This window comes from Zingiber officinale, chromosome 8B, assembly GCF_018446385.1.
Source record: "Zingiber officinale cultivar Zhangliang chromosome 8B, Zo_v1.1, whole genome shotgun sequence".
Lineage (NCBI taxonomy): Eukaryota > Viridiplantae > Streptophyta > Magnoliopsida > Zingiberales > Zingiberaceae > Zingiber > Zingiber officinale.
In genome coordinates, this window is record NC_056001.1 from 63,891,720 (window position 1) to 63,898,416 (window position 6,697).

Genomic DNA, 6,697 nt, shown 5'->3' on the forward strand with positions numbered 1-6,697 from the left:
GCTCTTCTCCACAGGGTTCTCACTGCCATCTCTTGAAGGTTCTTGGAGGTCTTCCAAGTCAAGAGGCGGATCTACAGCTGAAGATGAAAGCTAGGGTTAGGGTTTTCTATACTCATTGTAAGCTTCTGCTTGTATTTGTGTATCCTTTCCCTTTCTTCTTGTAGTGTGAACTTGTAGGGCTTCTCCGCCTTCGGTAGTTACCGAAAAGGATTGTTTATTAGTGAAGGTGTGTGTGTGTGCGTGGATCCTTGGACTAGTCACCTCTTGTGAGGTGGATACCAAGTAAAATCCATTTGTTAGCATTGTTGTAGTTGTTTCTGTTGGTTGCTACTCGGAAAACCTATAGGTTCCACTGTACAAAAATTTTGTACAAAGGTCTGAACCTTTTCCTAGCTACCATGTGTTCTTTTAAATTAAATTTTGGATCGCCTGCGGAACTTAACACGTTTGATCCAAAACTTAATCTATTTGTTCTATTAGGTTTTGACTTGGATCTCCTGCGGAACTTAACACGTTCGACCCAAGTCTCCTTAAGTTATTAATTCCATTAAATATTAATTTCCATAATTGGTTCCCAGTACTGACGTGGCGAGGCACATGACCTTCTTGGATATGGGAGCAACCACCACCGACTAGACAAAACCTTTTATAGAAAGCTAATATTTAATTTCCTAAAATAACTTTAGGTTAACCAAAGAGAACAGTCAAATCACAAGGAAAAGAAAAAACAAAAGAACACAACATCGAAAAACATATTCGAAATTCTAGAACGTAAGCCTCTTGTATTTGGTATTATTTCCATAAATAACTAGTATGATGTGGAAAGAAAAATTACTAGTTATACCTTGTAGAAAAATCTCTTGATCTTCTACCGTATTCCTCTTCTAACCTCGAACGTTGTGTGGGCAACGATCTTCCGAGATGAGAAACCAACAACCACCTTCTTCTCCTCCTAGCTAGGTTCGGCCACAAAGAAAGAAGCTTCACCAAGGAAGAAAATCAAAACACCAACCAAGCTCCAAGAGATGCTAGCTTCCTCTCCTTCTTCTTCTTCTTCTCCAAGTAGTATCCGGCCACCACAAGAGCTCCAAGGGAAGAGAAGGGTTCGGCCACCACAAGAGGAAGAGAGGGAAAGGATGGCCGGCCACACCAAGGAACAAAAGAGGGAGAGAAAATAATAGAGGTTGTGTCTCATGAAGGCACCCCTACCCCTTCTTTTATATTCCTTGGCCTAGGCAAATTAGGAAATTTAATTACAATAAAATTTCCTTAATTTTCTTGACATGATTTAATTGAGAAAAATAAAATAAAATTTCCCAAATCAAACTCCAATGGCCGGCCACATCAATGAAAGAAAAAATTAGACAAGTTTTAATCAACAATTAAAACTTCCTAATTTGTTTCCGGAAATTTTAAAAATAAAATTTCTCTTTAAAAATCTCTTCATGGTTGATAAAAGGAAATTTCTATAATTTTAATTTTATCAACATGTGGATAATTTTAAAGAGAAAATAAAATATCTCACCAATCTACAAATAAGGAAAGAGATCTAATCTCTTTCTTTAATCTTTTGTAGATCTTTTACAAGAGAGATATTTTAATTTTAATTCTCTTTAATAAATTATTTCTTCCACATAATAAAAATTAAAATTAAAATCCCTTTTTAATTTAATTTGGCCGGCCCCACTAGCTTGGGTTCAAGCTAGGGCCGACCACCCAATTTTATACCTAGGCCGGCCCTAGCTTGGTTCCCAAGCTAGCTTGGCCGGCCCCTTATTGGTGGGTATAGAAGGTGGGTATAGGTGGGTATAGAACTCTATAAATAAGAGGCTACGATAGGGACCGAGAGGAGGAATTGGTTTTGGTCTCCCGATAAAATTAAGCATCCCGTGTTCGCCCCGAACACACAACTTAATTTTATCAATAATAATTCATTCCACTAGAGAACTATTATTGAACTATCGCACCAATCCCAAATTACATTTTTGGGCTCCTTCTTATTATGAGCGTGTTAGTCTCCCTGTGTTTAAGATATCGAATGTCCACTAATTAAGTGAGTTACTGACAACTCATTTAATTAATATCTAAGTCCAAGAGTAGTACCACTCAACCTTATCGTCACGTCGGACTAAGTCCACCTGCAGGGTTTAACATGACAATCCTTATGAGCTCCTCTTGGGGACATTATCAACCTAGTATTTCTAGGACACAGTTTCCTTCTATAATCAACAACACACACTATAAGTAATATCATTTCCCAACTTATCGGGCTTATTGATTCATCGAACTAAATCTCACCCATTGATAAATTAAAGAAATAAATATCAAATATATATGCTTGTTATTATATTAGGATTAAGAGTACACACTTCCATAATAACTGAGGTTTTTGTTCCTTTATAAAGTCAGTATAAAAGAAACGACCTCAAATGGTCCTACTCAATATACTCTAAGTGTACTAGTGTAATTATACAGTCAAGATAAACTGATACCTAATTACACTACGACCTTCTAATGATTTGTTCCTTTCCATTTTTATCGTGAGCTACTGTTTATAATTTATAAGATACTGATAACATTATCTTCTGCATGTGACACCACATGCTATGTTATCTACAATATAAATTAATTGAACAAATGTAGATAATTTGACCAAATGTGATTCTTTATTCAAAACAAATGTTTACAAAAGCTTAGGCTTTCAGTATACATTCCAACAATTTCTTTGTATTTCCGCTGCACATCTCTGAAGAAACAAGCAACGAAGCACATAAGCACGCGACGAGCTATTCATCCCCCCTCTAGCTACTTTTTGATCCCAACAATAGTTAGTAAAATATCGAAGTCGATTTTAAAAAATACCTCCATCCGACGTTTCCATGTCGCAAAGTCTCCATCGAACTTCGGGGGATGAATGCTTGTTTCGGCCATCGTCTTGATCTTCATGCTTCAGTCGACGGTTAGTCCTTCTGAGGTGGTCTAGCTCTGATACCAATTGTAGGTGCAGCGGAGGCTGACAAGAGGGGGGTGAATTGCCTGAAAAATAAAAACTATACCCTCCTCGGAATTTTCAACTCAAAAGTGCAATAGCAATAATAAAATCACAGAAATAAAGAAACAGAAATTAAACCGAGACTCAGCAGTTAACCTTGTTACAACCAAGAGAGTTGTTAATCCAGGGCGATGAAAAGCACACTAGAAAAAGTCTCCTTTACTGAAGGCGGAGAAGCCTTTTATACTCTAACAGCTCAGAACTATTGCTAGGAATGAATACAGAGTTGATTGAACAATTGATGAATACTTCTTAGGTCCAGGGGTTCTTTTATAGCCCTTGGAAATTCTATTTCGGATGCTCAAGGTGCCTCCAACAGAGGTCCAAGGCGCCTCTATCGAGTAGGCGGATAAAACTTTATCCGAAACGCAAACGGTCATATTTGACCTTTTGAAGGCGCCTTCATCAAGTCATGAAGGCGCCTTCATGTTGAGGGTGCCTTCATGCTTCATGAAGGCGCCTTCAAGCTTCATGAAGGCGCCTTCAAGCTGGTTTTCCAACTTTTGCTTCTTTTCCAGTTCCTTTGCTTTGGCTTCCGATGCTCTGATAGCTTGGGTGATTCGGCCAACCGAAATAGGACTCACCCGAACCCAATTTTTGGCCTTCTCCTTGAGCGACCTTCCTCCCTGGCTTAACGCCCCTCGAACGCCGCGCACGTTCTTCTCGCCCACCGGTGTACTCTTCCGTAGCTCTCTCGTCCTTCGGACGCACCGAGCCCGTCGACTCCCTTCCCTGCCATCCTTCTCGCTAGCTGTATCTTCCGCTCGACTTCCTACGCTCCTAAGCTCCTACACACTCAGATACAGGGATCAAATACAAAGCAGGACCTAACCAACTTAGTTGATCACATCAAAAGTCACTCATAAAAAATTTTGCTAAGAGAAAGAAGGAGAAGATCAAGAGTCACTCATAAAAAATGAGATTAAAAGGATTTTATATTCTTTAAGGAATACCAAGAGTCTCAAGGAATTTTGGTCTTCTTCCAATAATAATACCGATTAATCTCCATTAATCTATATTATCCTTTTAATGGGTTGGATTTAGTATATTAGATTAACCATTAACGAATATGTCATTAACCCAATAAGTCATTAACCCAATAAGCATAATCATCTCATAATTAACTCTTAGGGTTAATACTAACAATCTCCTACTAGCACTAGTGTCAATCACTACAAAGATGACACCAACACTTTAGATTAATCCATTATTCTTAAGGTCTTTAGTATTTTAGTCAAATTAAAATAGACTCATCTACAAATCAATATGTTCTTTGTGTGTGACCTAATAGGTTCTCGTAACATTGACAATGGTGACCCAATAGGTTTTCATAATGTTGGCAATGGGGCACCTCTACCCCTTGCAAGTCCTTAGGGCTGAAACTAATATCTAGCTCCTGTGCCTGCTCTCGTCTACACTCGACTACATGAATCTCCAGTCGGCAAGAATGTCACTTTATGGCTCAGTTAAAATCTCTGTCAATTGGGTCGCTCGCTATCATGCCTATATATCCCCGAGCGACATTGTCGTGATTTTCTTTTTCTCGAGTCGATTGGCACAGCTTCTCGGCAGGTGCCTGAGCTAAGGCTCGGTTGTTTCGTTGCTGGGGTCACTGTTGGTTCCAATCGCCATTCCCGGAGCCTCTCCCCGATGGTTCGCTTGGTCGTTGATAACACCGATTGTTGGGAGACGGCGAACGCTAACGAAACCCTTAGTTGGTTTCTCGGCGCATCACTTGGTTATACTGGTAACAGTCTTTAGTATTGTGAGATCCCGACTGATAGTAAGTACAAAATTACAGGGTCCATCGGCGAATCTCAAGAAACTGCATCCGCTCAGCTTCCACATGTTGGACTATACTCAGCCTTTGCTTGTGAGGATGTGGTGGATGACCTAGTCAGAGTCTTTTGTGTGGCAGAGGAGGTAGAGGGGCTCGATGCTCTGAGGTAGGGGCAAGAGCAGACACAACCACCTCCTTCTTCCGCGCGAGTTGTGCCTCCTCCACATTGATATACTTGGTTGCCCTTCCTAGTAGATGGTCGAAGTTTCTAGGTGGCTTCTTGATCAGAGACATGAAGAAATCCCCATCTATGATCCCTTGGGAGAAAGCGCTCATCAGAATCTCTGAAGTAGTGGAGGGGACATTCATGACCATTTGGTTAAACCGCTTGATGTATGCTCTCAGCGTCTCCTTAGGCACATGCTTGAGGAAAAATAAACTTAACGTGGTCTTGTGATACTGGCGGCTGCTAGCGAAGTGGTGGAGGAAAGCCTTGTGAAAATCCTTGAAGCGACAAATGGAATCGGCTAGCAACCGATTGAACCATCTCTATGTCGAGCTTGAGAGGGTAATCAGGAACACTCGACACTTAATGTCATCTGTGTATTAGTGGAGGATAGCTACTTTCTCGAACTTGAATAGCTGGTCCTTCGGGATGATGGCTCCTCTATACTCTCCAATCCATAAGAGTCGAAAATGACTTGACAATTTGCTCTCCAATATTTCTAGGGAAAATGACATACTTATCCATTTGGGGGAGCCACTGGGGATTGGAGCCTTCCCCTTCTGTAGATCCTGAGAAGGTATGTCTCCCGAGGATGATCCTTGCGGACTCTCCGAGTGGCCCATGTCCTCGAGGGGCATGTGGAGTAGCGCTTGGTGGTATAAGATCGAAGATGGTGGCATAGGAGGAAATCCACTTGGTTGTACAAGTACTTGATTGAAGCCGGCTTGCGGAGGGGCTGGGGGAAACTCCATCCGTCCTTCCGCCCTGGTCCTCCGCTTGGTGTGAGGTCCCATCACCAAGAATGTCAAGTTGTTCGGTAAGGGATGTCCAACAACTTGATGTTGTTGTTGCACCAACTTTTATCCTTGTGTGGCCACACGAGTAACTCCAGGTCCTCTTGTGACAAAGTAACAATTATAAATCATCCAACTTCTTCCATCTTTGCATTTCAGATTTAGGAGAAGTTCCCATAAACGATACCAAATTTGATCATGTCTGAAATCGAGGAAGATGATGCGCTAGTTATACAGCGTCAGTGTTGAGTCTGTTGACAGTGAGGAGACTTTAAGAAGCAGGGACCCGACACCACTATTGGACCTGCATACCACAGAAGAGAACTAGAGGCAAAAAAATATCAATCATTGGGTCAGGGAGGGATCTCGGTGCAGATACTCCGATGCTCAAGTCAGGTAAACGGTGATGGAGAAGATGAACAGTAATGATGAAGAAATGAGCTTTGATAGTGAAACTTGGTGTACTTGCGCCTGTAGGTAAAAACCACCCTATATAGTATTACTTTTCCTCTCTACGCGAATCTCGATGCATTATCAAAATAGAACCGACCATTATGACATTCTGACACCTTTTCTAGAATAGGCATCAATTCCTGCATTGTAGGATAGAAGTTTCTTGTGTACAATTTACATGGGGAATATTCCTCTAATTCTCTGATAACAATTAAGTAAGACGCCAAAAAAAGAATGTTGAAATATTGGGGCATTAATGCACTGTGATAATAGGCCGACTGAGTTCTCTCCAACTCCCAATCGAACTTTGCTCTCGGAGGGACTTGACTTGGCAAATAGTTGTAGACTATCTTAATAACTTGGCTCGACCTCTTTAAGGACTCAGATCGATC